This window comes from Oncorhynchus mykiss, chromosome 9 (assembly GCF_013265735.2).
Source record: "Oncorhynchus mykiss isolate Arlee chromosome 9, USDA_OmykA_1.1, whole genome shotgun sequence".
NCBI lineage: Eukaryota > Metazoa > Chordata > Actinopteri > Salmoniformes > Salmonidae > Oncorhynchus > Oncorhynchus mykiss.
Genome location: NC_048573.1, coordinates 56,078,687 through 56,092,959, shown reverse-complemented (window position 1 = coordinate 56,092,959; position 14,273 = coordinate 56,078,687). Strand labels below are relative to the sequence as shown.

At 42.9% G+C, this 14,273-nt stretch overlaps 1 protein-coding gene across 3 annotated transcripts in view; it reads left to right on the top strand.

Annotated features, from left to right (window-relative positions):
- LOC110532422 (protein kinase C and casein kinase substrate in neurons protein 1) overlaps positions 1 to 14,273 on the top strand; it is a 47,681-nt gene that overhangs the window by 6,901 nt on the left and 26,507 nt on the right. For 2 of the 3 annotated variants that reach the window (XM_036988385.1, XM_036988382.1), the window contains exon 1: positions 1,816 to 3,048. The gene's annotated coding sequence lies outside the window, so the exon portion shown is untranslated. Of the gene's footprint in view, positions 1 to 1,815; positions 3,049 to 14,273 lie in introns of those variants that run through there. The other variant, XM_036988383.1, reaches the window with a different exon arrangement.

Sequence of the window (14,273 nt, the reverse complement as noted above, 5' to 3'; positions counted from 1 at the left end):
AGTGTTGGGCCAGTAACTGAAAGGTTGCTGGATTGAATCCCCAAGATGACAAGGTAAAAATATGTCATTCTGTCCCTGAACAAGGCAGTTAACCCACTGTTCCCCGTAGGCCGTCATTGTCAATAAGTATTTGTTCTTAACTGACTTGCCTAGTTAAATAAAGGTTACATTTTTATTTGATTTTAAAAGCCACGGTAGTGGTGACCTTTCACAGGACAGGCATGCTGTTATTGAGTGTCTATCTTGTTACAGCTCTCATATTTGTTGCATACAAACTGTGTATACCTAACATTAGGAACACCCCCACCCCCCTTTTGCCCCCAGAATAGCCTCAATTTGTTGGAGAAAGGACTCCAAGGTGTCGAAAGCGTTCCACAGGGATGATGGCCCAGGTTCACTCCAATGCATCCCACAGTTGTGTCAAGTTGGCTGGATGTCCTTTGGGTGGTGGTACACACAAGAAACTTTTGAGCATGGAAAAACCCAGCAGTATTGCCGTTCTTGAGACAAACTGGTGTACCTGGCACCTACTACAATACCCCATTCAAAGGAACTTAAATCTTTTGTCTTGCCTATTCACCTTCTGAATGGCACACATACACAATCCTTGTCTCAATTGTCTCAAAGCTTAAAAATCCTTCTTTAACCTGTCTCGGCCCCTTCATCTACACTGATTTAAGAGGATTTAACAAGTGACATCAATAAGGGATCATACCTTTCACCTGGGTTCACCTGGGCTGTCTATGTCATGGAAAGAGCCGGTGTTCTTAATGTTTTGTACATAATATAATGTGTGTGGACATGACCTATGTGATAGTGTTACCAAGAGAGAAGCTCTTGGATGGTGCGGGTCCAAGGGGTCCCACCGTGAGAGCCAATCTGTTAGTGGGAGGTGATAGTCATTTGTTGTTGCTGTGACTATATGGAGTCCTGTTCTCAGAGCAGGCAGTGGTGTCTGACAACCTGTGAAAGTGGAAGAGGGAAAGGAGGGAATGTGAGAACAGTGAGTCTGAAGGATAGCCCGGCTGTCTTATCTCTCTAGGCTGCGGGGAGAACAGGAAGGAAGTAATAATGTGATATCTCCCTTTATTGGCTGGGATGAAGCCTTTACCAATAGGTAGCTGAGGCACAGCTAATAATCATTATTCTCTTGTCTGTGCTTAAGACAAAATGCTTTATCTTCCAACCTCTGACATTTTATCTTAACATGATCGTTGGCCATTGTGAAAAAGATGACAATGATTCAGCTTCAGCCCCAGCCTGTAGGGATGGACTGGATGACTCAGCTTCAGCCCCAGCCTGCAGGGATGGACTGGACTGACTCAGCTTCAGCCCCCGCCTGCAGGGATGGACTGGATGACTCAGCCCCAGCCTGCAGGGATGGACTGAACCAGCTTCAGCCCCAGCCTGCAGGGATGGACTGGACTGACTCAGCTTCAGCCCCCGCTTGCAGGGATGGACTGGATGACTCAGCCCCAGCCTGCAGGGATGGACTGAACCAGCTTCAGCCCCAGCCTGCAGGGATGGACTGGACTGACTCAGCTTCAGCCCCCGCCTGCAGGGATGGACTGGATGACCCAGCTTCAGCCCCAGCCTGCAGGGATGGACTGGATGACCCAGCTTCAGCCCCAGCCTGCAGGGATGGACTGGATGACCCAGCTTCAGCCCCAGCCTCAAGGGATGGACTGACTCAGTGTGTCATACAAGTGGCTTTGGGCTTCCCATAATGGCGACCTACATGGCCTGTTTGTCTCACCTACATGGCCTGTCTGTCACGTTCAATGATCAGCGTTTTCTCCTAGCTTTGGTTTGTTTATTTTATTTCCTTTTGGATGGGTGGTAATCAAGGACGTATATAAACACATTTGTTTATGGTGGTAATACTGTAACCACCCAGGGTTGGTTACCCACTGAAGGGTTGGGTTTCAGGTGTGTCATTCTGAACACTAGGGGTTGTATTCCTCATTAACGTAGGGCCTCACTATTTGAACTGGTCAGCATTTGAGGTGTATCTGTTTGCATGTGTGTGCATTAGCTTCTCTTCAAATGTTCCAGATATGTTCCCATAATGTAATGTTGCCTTTGTGTGTCCTCAGTTCAGAGTGAGAGGCATGAGCAGCCTATATGTTTGTGGATGTGGGGGTTTTCATAGTGATGCTCACACTGACATTGTATATCAGAGGCAGTGTCTCTTTAAATGTTTGATCAACTGTGCTGCTGAGAATCCTGGCTACAGTCGGTTCCCTCTCACTAGGTCTGTGTGGGATGCATATGGAGTGGTATGATATCAGAGGCGACTGCATATTTTTATAGTCTCATAATTCCTTGTCCCAGAAGGTTCCTGGCCTGCCACAGAGTCAAACACAGAGACTGTGTCCTCCAAAATGTAAGTAAGCAGACTAGACATGCAGTCACACATTAGAGAGGAACATGGAGGGCACAAGGGAGAGATAATGGGCTGTGTTACCCTTTTAAAGGATTTGTAACTCATGGCTCCACAGTCAAGGAGGAGCAATTGGAGGGTATGGGTTTACTGTTGTAGCTACCAAAATGACTGTTATCGGCTTCAAAGTGGCACTTTGAAAACTTTGCCTCTCTGTTTCAGGAACAATTAGAATTTACTCCAGGGAGCTGAATATGACTTTAACAAAAACAGCTAAATGCATTTCTACAGTTTTGCTAAAGTGCATGGAAAGAGTGTGAGTGTAGGAGAGTGAAGAAAATATCATGGTTAGTAACAATTCTTGTGTTGGTGAATTATAAGAGCTGGTCGTTGGCTCAGATCCATAGACAGTCCGTCCCATCTTCTGTGCTGTGTCTGGTGGTCATGTGTTTGGCCAAGGAGACACACTGCCATCTTATCTTCCACATGCTGAATCATGGTCAGATCAGTTTTATTCAAATAAGACTGCAGAAAATAGAGGGCGTCCGCGACACGTATCCCTGAACCTGTCTCTCTGTCTGTCTCTCTGTGTAGGTGACCTCCTGTAAAGGACAGCAGCTCTCTCCAGGGTTTATGGAAACCTGATTTCTCATCCGGCGGTGAAGGTGAGTCTTCAACCTTGTCCTCTTTGTCTAATTCTCTGTAGGATTTAGTATGATTGTCTGTTTACATGGGATAGCACTGCAATGGTCATCAGGCTTCTCAGAGGAACCACATGTTGTTGGCTGTAGTTTAGTCTCTGAGGCATTGTTCTAATGTCCGTTTGGATCATGAATCTTTAACTAAGTAAGCACTCCCATTGGGCTAATAAAAAGCACATCAGCAACCCCACTAATATTTCATGAGGAGGTCATTCCGTTACAGCCCCGGGGTCACTGGGGTTTTCCTGTAAAAGGGCACTGCACTCAGATAAACAGCCATTCTATTTCCTGTCCATTCTATTCCATCCAATGTAACCTGTGACATACAGTAAATACTTACCTATGTCCACATACCCTAGACCTTCTCTGACTTGTTCTTCGTGTCCTCTAGTATTTAACCTTTCATTCCAAATTTGGTCTCACCTGGTCTATGGATTGCAGTTCAATCCTTTACTGCTGACTTCCCCTTGCAGTTTTGCCTGCAAAGTAAATGATAAAATCACAAGCGCTTTCATCATATCCCCTAAAATAGCACATACACTGTCAAACAATAATTCTGGAATAATTACAGAGTTTCTTGTTTGATCACTTCCTCTTTGTGGTCTGTAAAAGAGCACCTTCCTTCCCACTCCTGGGAGGTGATGAGAGGAGGCTGTGTTTGGTTAGCACAGACATGTTGTTTGCATATGCAGGGTCGTTAGAGTGGATTCTCTGCTCATCATCAACACATCATGGCCCGGATCTGTGGGTCTACTCTACTCCGGGAAGCACAGCTGTCTGGGCTGGGGAATAGAAGGGAGCTACATGGGAGCAAACTGGAGCCGAGAACAAACACAGGGGACCTAACCTGCACACTCCAAACCACTCAAGCATACTGATCTGTGTTGGTGGGAAAATAGGGACTCCAGGAATTGTGTGTGTGCATGTACAGTACATGCATGAAGTCCTGTAAATCAATAGCGTGCGATCCATCAAATGCACAAACTGCAAGAATGAAAATAGTTAGTCAGGTTACCCATTGTTCTTTTGTAGTCATAATGCATACACTGACTGTACGCGATAGTCAGATTAACCTTCATCAACCAAGACCTTAGACCTTAAAGTGACTGATCTCTCTGTGGACTTAAGAGTTGTGTATTAATAGAAGCATAAGATGCTTATGGTCTGCACATTTAGACAGAGCTCCTGTCTTTGTATCTCAGCTGTCAGGCATGGTTGGTCATGTCTGTTTGGTGCTGCTCATATACTGCCTTGATTGACTTGAGGTTGTGATACGACCAAACCCGTAGTAGACCCCGTACACTTTGCTCTGTATGTATGCATCTGCTAAACTCTCTCTGACACTTCTAAACTCTCTCTGACACACCATAATCATTGTAGTAAGGTAGTTATGTAGGTGTTATGTATAGGTGTTACAAAGGCTAAGCTGTAGATTAATGTCAGTAGTTTAGACATGGTTTTAGATAGCATGTAGATTAATGTCAGTAGTTTAGACATGGTTTTAGATAGCATGTAGATTAATGTCAGCAGTTAGCATGTAGATTAATGTCAGTAGTTTAGACATGGTTTTAGATAGCATGTAGATTAATGTCAGTAGTTAGCATGTAGATTAATGTCAGTAGATAGCATGTAGATTAATGTCAGTAGTTTAGACATGGTTTTAGATAGCATGTAGATTAATGTCAGCAGTTAGCATGTAGATTAATGTCAGTAGTTAGCATGTAGATTAATGTCAGTAGTTAGCATGTAGATTAATGTCAGTAGTTAGCATGTAGATTAATGTCAGTAGTTTAGACATGGTTTTAGATAGCATGTAGATTAATGTCAGTAGTTAGCATGTAGATTAATGTCAGTAGTTAGCATGTAGATTAATGTCAGTAGTTTAGACATGGTTTTAGATAGCATGTAGATTAATGTCAGTAGTTTAGACATGGTTTTAGATAGCATGTAGATTAATGTCAGTAGTTTAGACATGGTTTTAGATAGCATGTAGATTAATGTCAGTAGTTAGCATGTAGATTAATGTCAGTAGTTAGCATGTAGATTAATGTCAGTAGTTTAGACATGGTTTTAGAAAGCATGTAGATTAATGTCAGCAGTTAGCATGTAGATTAATGTCAGCAGTTAGCATGTAGATTAATGTCAGTAGTTTAGACATGGTTTTAAATAGCATGTAGATTGTCAGTAGTTTAAACACAGTGTTAGATAGCATGTAGATTAATGTCAGTAGGTAGACATGGTGTTATATAGCATGTAGATTCATGTCAGTCATCATTAGTCCTTCTGAAAAAAAAACCTAATTAATTTGAAAAGTCAAAAAAAAAAAAAATGAAATAGGGCTTCTGCCGTTTTATTTTTACCCTCCATTTACATAGAGTTATTTTTACATTTAGTTGTTTAGCAGACACACTAATCCAGAGCAAGTTACAGTTAGTGCATTCATCTAATAGCTAGTTGAGACAACCACATATCACAATCGTAGTAAGCACATTTTTCCTCAATAAAGAAGTAATCAGCAAAGTCAGTGCCAGTAGGATAAGAAGAAGGTGGGGCTAAGACTGAGATGTCTTATTTAAGATACTCTTTGAATAGGTAGGGTCTCAGATGTTTTTGGAAGATGGGCAGGTACTCCATTGACACACCGTGTCTGTGATCATTCTAGATTAACATGGGATTATTGTGAGAGTGTGTCAAGGTATGTAATGTAACTTTGTTATCACAACGTCAATTTGCACCTCAGTGCTGTTAACCATCCATCATGTATGTATTCCACAAACATTTTTTATTCTCTATATCCTCTTATTACAGACATGTATTCAGGTTATTAAGACCTATTGAAGCCAGGGGAACATTTGAGAGAAGGTGAGAACTCTGAGAAGAAAATGGAGAAGTTCTCTATTGAAGCTGTCTGACTTAGAATGAATGAACATCCTAATTCAGCCATGTTAAAAGAATCACACACACATATATATACACACACACACTCTGGCAGTATTTACCGTGCCTTTGAAGAGCCCCCATCAGTATTCTGGGGAGCGACATGCAGTTAAACGTAGAGAAGGAAGAAGAAGGCTGGTGTTTGAAGAGCTCCGCTCACAGATTTACTATCGCCTCCTTCCTTTCACTCCTTTCCCTGCTCCTTCTGTCTCTGTATCTCAGCCCCGGCTCTGTGAAAACCTGGACCGGTGTGAAGGGCCATGAGAGCCCTGTCCACATTCACTATCTCTCTCCCAGTTAGAAGGAAGTGGTGGAGCGGACAGACGTTGCTGCTTCCTGTACAGTGCAGCCAAAGAGGAAGAGGCGAGATCATCTTTGGTGCAGCTAATTTTCTTTCCTTCCTTTAAAACCCTTTAAAATATCTCAGTCTTCCTCCTCCTCCTCTCTCTTTCTCCTCCTCGGCTCTCCACCCTACTCTCTTCCCTCCCTCCATGGGTTTCTCTGTTTGCCACACTCAATGTCACCAGGAGGCTTGTGGGTTACATAAGCATTGCAGCAGCACTATCTGGACAGGGGTGTGTTAAATCAGGACTAGGCGTCACATGTGCTAAGGGTGTGTGTGTGTGGTGGTTTGATGTATGGGGGCAATACATGTCAGTGTTGTAGGTTAGCGTGTATGTGTGTGGATGGACGTGTGTGTCCAACGTATGTGCACTCTGCAATTTGTGCCTTGAACAAAGCTAACACCCTTGCTTACCGTGCGATATCAGCAGTGCCAAGCCTGGGGATCTACACACTATCCATTCAGCACCTCTCTCTTTTTCTTTCTCTCTGTCTTTCTTTCTCTCTGTTACCTGGACAGGGCTGTAGAATATGAGTATGATGCTACACAGTGGCTTCTAATAATAAGGCTTCTGTAACATTGGGGACATGCAGTCCTTAAATTGCACACACAGCCAGCAACAGAGCCGCCATCAAAATAATGAAAACCATGCTGCCCCATTGTACTCTGCTATACATTTGCATCAACATTTTGCTCTCCTTGAAGCTTTGTAATGAAAATGATTGCTAATCATAATGCAGTGTGTGCAGTGAGGACTTTCAAGACAGAGAGAAATGTGTAATGCAGTATGTGCACAGGGAATTCATACCTGTATATTCTGAGGCTCTTGATAGAAAACTGCTATTCAAACATTGCATTAAACTCTATTAATCTCTCAATTACAATGAATGGAACTATGTTCAGTATACCTTGACTTTGATCTCTTCATGTTGTAATTTTGACATTCCTCCATCTTACAGTTCCAAGATAGACTGTGAGTTATTTTATGTACATTCTCTGTTTTTTTTCCCTCCTTTTCTTTTAAGAGCTTTTTCACACCAGACCAGTCAGTCAATGCCCCCTCAGGGATTATGGAGTATGCAATGGTACTTTAAAATAACATTCTAATAGAAAATGGTAGGTTGTCGCTCATGAATTAACAAAATAATTTTCCACATATAACATCACACTAAGGTGTACGGCGTTCAATGTATAACAGGGGATGATAGTATGTCTATTTTGCTCCAGAGAAGTAGCTCATTGTTCCCGCGTTGGCCCAGATGCTAGGGCGGCAGGTAGCCTAGGGGTTAAGAGTGTTGGGCCAGTAAACGAAAGGTCGCTGGTTTGAATCGAATCAAGCCGACTAGGTAAAAAAGGTAAAGGTAAAATCTGCCATTTCCATTGAGCAAGGCACTTAACTCTAATTGCTCCTGGATAAGAGCTTCTGCTAAGTTATGTAAATGTATGTAAATTGTAAAGGCTTTTGTTTGTAATGTCTTTTTTGTTACGCGTCAGATCCAAGTAAGACTAGCTAGACTAGCTCTGGCTAATGGGGATCCTAATAAAATCACATAAAAAAACTCAAAGCTGCTTATTCCGATATTGCTATTCTAACATTATGGCAAGGTTTTGGCTTTGTTATAATCTCCACCCGGCACAGCCAGAAGAGGACTGGCCACCCCACATAGCCTGGTTCCTCTCTAGGTTTCTTCCTAGGTTTTGGCCTTTCTAGGGAGTTTTTCCTAGCCACCGTGCTTCTTCACCTGCATTGCTTGCTGTTTGGGGTTTTAGGCTGGGTTTCTGTACAGCACTTTGAGATATCAGCTGATGTACGAAGGGCTATATAAAATAAATTTGATTGATTGATTTGCTGCATGGCTAGTCTACTTGGCTCTGGCCTGTCTTGTAGCATATAGACATTTACTGTGGCTATTATACTCATCCTGTAGCTGTGTTTGTTCTCAGCACCATGCTCAGGGCTGGATCCGCTCTTTGTTGACACTGTGTATTGACTCTTGTTGATTTGACAGGAGTGATTTAGTATGTGGTGTGAAGGTGGGAAATGAATCAAGTCCCCCTGAGAACATAGGTTGAGTCTGCTTTACCCATCTTCATTTTCTCAGGAGAAAGAAAAGAAAGACGTAATGAGAAAGAGAGATATAGAAAAAGAAAGGCAGAGAGTCTTTTGACAGGGACAGAGGGCCAAATCTGTCTGTCCCTTGAATCTTAACAAGACCACAGAGTTCAATACTGACCAGGCTAAGCTTGTCCCATGTGACCGGGTCAGTGGCTCTTGCCTGCTGGAGCAATGACATCAGCAGCTGTTCCTGCTGTTCCTGTACTCTAACGGAATGCTGGGCCTGGGCTGGGCAGGCTAGGATGAAATATCTAGCATGAGAGCTCATCGTAATGGGGAGGGAAGCAGGGAAAGATGTGAGGGAGCTGGATGTGGTGGCTTTGTTCCTCCACCATCCAGGGAGAGATGGAGAGGTGGAAGGCCTGGCCCTGCAGCAAGCCCTAGAGCTCTGTTATCTACTGTAGGCCACCTCTGAATCAGAGAACTGAGTCACACGTTTGTCTCCCCAAATAGTGATCCCTTCCAGCCAGACCGCTCTGTGCAGACAGACAACTTAGGGAGCTTTAAAACATGTTTTAATATTTTGCAGTAACAAAAGAGAAAAATCTAATATTTACAAATGGTAATTCATTTATTTTTCCTGTGTGAGTTAGCGAGAGAGAGGGTGTGTGTATTCATGATGACAGAGATTAGTTGTATGAGCAGGATGTATTACATCTGTGTGTCTGTTTGTTAAGGCCAGATCTGAGTAGACATTTAGGGGCAATGTGAATGCAGTGGTTACTTGTGTATTTGTACTGAATCACTCTGGCTGAACTCATTATGATCATTGTGATGGTGTACAGCGCAGTCCCGCCCACATGCATTTCTGCACCATACTGGTTTCCCTCCCACTCACACGAGGAGGAATGTATCCCACGCACACAAACTGCAGTGCATTCACATTATGCTCAATACTGCTCAGATTCTGCCTTGGATTAGGTTTGCTTCCAGTCAATGTCCAGTCCTTTCTCCAAAGAGCTTCCAAAGAGCAGCCTGTAGAATGTATATCTCACTCAGTGCTGCAGCCCCTTCATTCCCTCTCTCTGAGAGGACATTTGAAATGTTGCAACAGTACTTCAGTCTCATACATCAGTGGGTGTGTAGTGGGGGTGGGGCAGTATGCATATCGTCGTCCTCATATGACGTTTCACCCTCCTCACATTGTTGCAAGGGTAGCCTCATCGCGAAACAGGCTTCCCTAAAACAGGAAGCCTGGAGAACTTCCATGGCAGAAATCAGCTAAAAAGACTGGTCGGAAGCTGATGTAAATCAGTGACACCTCGCAACACGTCAAGCCAATGAAATGCCTTGCTTGGGCGGCGCTCCAAATGTGTGCACCAGATTAGGGAAAGTTAGAAATTGAAGGTGCCATAGGGTATGGTCCAATTGAAGGTGTCATAGGGACTGGTCTAATTGAAGGTGTCATAGGGACTGGTCCAATTGAAGGTGTCATAGGGACTGGTCTAATTGAAGGTGGCATAGGGACTGGTCCAATTGAAGGTGTCATAGGGACTGGTCAAATTGAAGGTGTCATAGGGACTGGTCCAATTGAAGGTGTCATAGGGACTGGTCCAATTGAAGGTGTCATAGGGACTGGTTCAATTGAAGGTGTCATAGGGACTGGTCCAATTGAAGGTGTCATAGGGACTGGTCCAATTGAAGGTGTCATAGGGACTGGTTCAATTGAAGGTGTCATAGGGACTGGTTCAATTGAAGGTGTCATAGGGACTGGTCCAATTGAAGGTGTCATAGCGACTGGTTCAATTGAAGGTGTCATAGGGACTGGTCCAATTGAAGGTGTCATAGGGACTGGTTCAATTGAAGGTGTCATAGGGACTGGTTCAATTGAAGGTGTCATAGGGACTGGTTCAATTGAAGGTGTCATCGGGACTGGTTCAATTGAAGGTGTCATCGGAACTGGTCCAATTGAAGGTGTCATAGGGACTGGTCTAATTGAAGGTGTCATAGGGACTGGTCTAATTGAAGGTGTCATAGGGACTGGTCCAATTGAAGGTGTCATAGGGACTGGTCCAATTGAAGGTGTCATAGGGACTGGTTCAATTGAAGGTGTCATAGGGACTGGTTCAATTGAAGGTGTCATAGGGACTGGTCCAATTGAAGGTGTCATAGGGACTGGTCTAATTGAAGGTGTCATAGGGACTGGTCCAATTGAAGGTGTCATAGGGACTGGTCCAATTGAAGGTGTCATAGGGACTGGTCCAATTGAAGGTGTCATAGGGACTGGTTCAATTGAAGGTGTCATAGGGACTGGTTCAATTGAAGGTGTCATAGGGACTGGTCCAATTGAAGGTGTCATAGGGACTGGTCTAATTGAAGGTGTCATAGGGACTGGTCCAATTGAAGGTGTCATAGGGACTGGTCCAATTGAAGGTGTCATAGGGACTGGTTCAATTGAAGGTGTCATAAGGACTGGTCCAATTGAAGGTGTCATAGGGACTGGTCTAATTGAAGGAGGCATAGGGACTGGTCCAATTGAAGGTGTCATAGGGACTGGTCCAAGTGAAGGTGTCATAGGGACTGGTTCAATTGAAGGTGTCATAGGGACTGGTCCAATTGAAGGTGTCATAGGGACTGGTCCAAGTGAAGGTGTCATAGGGACTGGTCCAATTGAAGGTGTCATAAAAAAGAGCATCCCCCTCCCCAACGTAAAAAATATTTTCACATGACTCTCCCCTTGTACTGTAAAAAATTAGCACACCCTTCCCCTTCATAGAATTAACTCAAAATAATGTTTACGACCACAAATAACAATAACGATAGCAATCTTGTGTTTATAAACGTGGATATCGACTTTGCCCATTAAAAATACTTTTGTGGTAAAGTCAATGCCCCTGAGGGCTACGGGCCAGAAGGTTGAGGGTTCACTGACCACAACGAACAAGCTTAATCTCCCTGCCTGTTTCATTGAGGCCTACACTACAATCAGACAATCATTGGCTAGGGCGAAATCAGATTTTCAACATTTTGATGCCATATTTGTAGGTATATAAAATATATGCCCAAAAAAATCCACCAATAGGTTTGTGTGCCAATGCACCACACAACCAATAGCACAATAAATAGACTATGTCAATCTCAACAAAGTGCATTTGGAAAGTATTCCCCTTGACTTTTTCCAAATGTTGTTACATTGCAGCCATATTCTAAAATTGGTTAAAAAATGTTCTCATCAATCTACACACAATACCCAATAAGGACAAAGCAAAAATAGGTTTAGACATTTTTGCTAATTTATTAACAATTGAAAACTGAAATATGACATTTACATAAGTATTCAGACCCTTTACTCAGTACTTTGTTGAAGCACCTTTTGGATTATGTCGAGGCACAGATTTGGGGAAGGGTACCAACACATTTCTGCAGCATTGCTTCCATCATTCTTAAATTAAAGAAGTTTGTTACCACCAAGACTCTTCCTAGAGCTGGCTGCCTGGAAAAACTGAGCAATTGGGGGAGAAAGGCCTTGGTCAGGGAGGTGACCAAGAACCCGATGGTCACTTTGATAGAGCTCCAGAGTTCCTCTGTGGAGATGGGAGAACCTTCCAGAAGGACAACCATCTCTGCAGCACTCTGCACCAATCAACAGGACAACGGCCCTAAGCACACAGCCGAGACCATGCAGGAGTGGCTTCTGGACAAGTCTCTGAATGTCCTTCAGTGGCCCAGCCAGAGCCGGGACTTGAACCAGATCGAACATCTCTGGAGAGAGCTGAAAAAAGCTGTACAGCAATGCTCCCCATCCAACCTGACAGAGCTTGAGAGGATCTGCAGAGAATAATGGGAGAAACTCCCCAAATACAGGTGTGCCAAGATTGTAGTTGCACACCCAAGAAGACTCAATGCTGTAATCGCTGCCAAAGGTGCTTCAACAAAGTACTGAGTATAGGGTCTGAATAGTTTTTTTAAATACATTTGCAAACATTTCTAAAAAACTGTTTTTGCATTGTCATTATGTGGTATTGTGTGTAGATTGATGAGGAAAATGTAATCAATTTTAGAATAAGGCTGTAATGTAACAAATTGTGTAAGAAGTCAGGGGGTCTGAATACTTTCCGAATGCACTTTTTTGGACCAAGACAGGTTAGTTTTGAGAAAAGTCAGCTGACCTTGTAATCTACCTAGGTATAACGTAATAGCTAGTTCATTTTCTCTCACGATTATAAAGCCAACCAAATTTTTTATAAAAGGTTAGCTGTGTCTCTAGCTTATCCAGAGTCAGTGATACATAGAGCAACCATGTACTGTCTACAATATCTATGGGAACAACTGCAATCATTTTGCAAGCGACATTACTGTATAGAATTAAATAAAATGAACCTCATAAAATGTTAATACCTGTAATGCTCATCTCCCGTAGCCTAATTGTCATCTCCTTATTTTCACACTAAATTACAAGGGTTGGATTTGCACTAAACCAATGTATTTCTCAGCACTTAAAAGGCATGTAAAAAATCTGGTACATGGTTTGCCTCATATACATTGTCTACTGGTATCATTTTGAATTGAGAACATATAGCTCAACGTGTGAGTTGAGCTATTCTCTACTTCAGATGACAGATGCCCATAAGGCCAGTAATGCCGTCATACTGTAGGCCTATGGCTGCGTTGGCGATGCATGCCATATGAGCTGCAGAATGGATTCACATCGTTGATATACAGAGAGAGAGTGACAATCAAATAAAACACATTGGAGATCTTACAACTAGACAAAAAGGAAATATTCATTTGAAAACACAGACCCATTACAGACAGAACCCCTTCCCCTCTTTATTGCATGATTGTGATAGGTGATTAATCAACATTGACACTAGTTCATTTTGAATAAACACATCACTTCAAAGAATCAACACGTCATCACTTCAAAATGTACAAATAAGCAAACTCGTATGTAAAGATTAGACATCTTAGTCTAAACAACAATAGATAATTGAGCAGTAACAAGTAGGCTATTATTACAAAAACTTTATTTCAGGTAAAAAAAAAAACTCCATACCAGCAGTGGCCAACCTTGCTCCACTGATCCCTAATCTACTGATCTACCTTGCTCCACTGATCCCTAATCTACTGATCTACCTTGCTCCACTGATCCCTAATCTACTGATCTACCTTGCTCCACTGATCCCTAATCTACTGATCTACCTTGCTCCACTGATCCCTAATCTACTGATCTACCTTGCTCCACTGATCCCTGATCTACTGATCTACCTTGCTCCACTGATCCCTAATCTACTGATCTACCTTGTTCCACTGATCCCTAATCTACTGATCTACCTTGCTCCACTGATCCCTAATCTACTGATCTACCTTGCTCCACTGATCCCTAATCTACTGATCTACCTTGCTCCACTGATCCCTAATCTACTGATCTACCTTGCTCCACTGATCCCTAATCTACTGATCTACCTTGCTCCACTGATCCCTAATCTACTGATCTACCTTGCTCCACTGATCCCTAATCTACTGATCTACCTTGCTCCACTGATCCCTAATCTACTGATCTACCTTGCTCCACTGATCCCTAATCTACTGGGTGAGGAGACTTCTATACCAGCCCAGCAATAGCACACTTGATTATCAACTCATTAGATTTGAGTTGAATCAGGTGTGTTATTGCTGGGCTGAAATAGAACCCTGCAGACCTCCAGCAAGGTTGGCCTGCTCCAATTGTAATAGGTTTATACATTGTGAGTGATTAACTGTATTTTTGTATACAACATTTTCTAACATAGGTAGGCCTACACACATAACCCATGGCATTTAGGATATACCATTAGTCTCTTATGATATTCA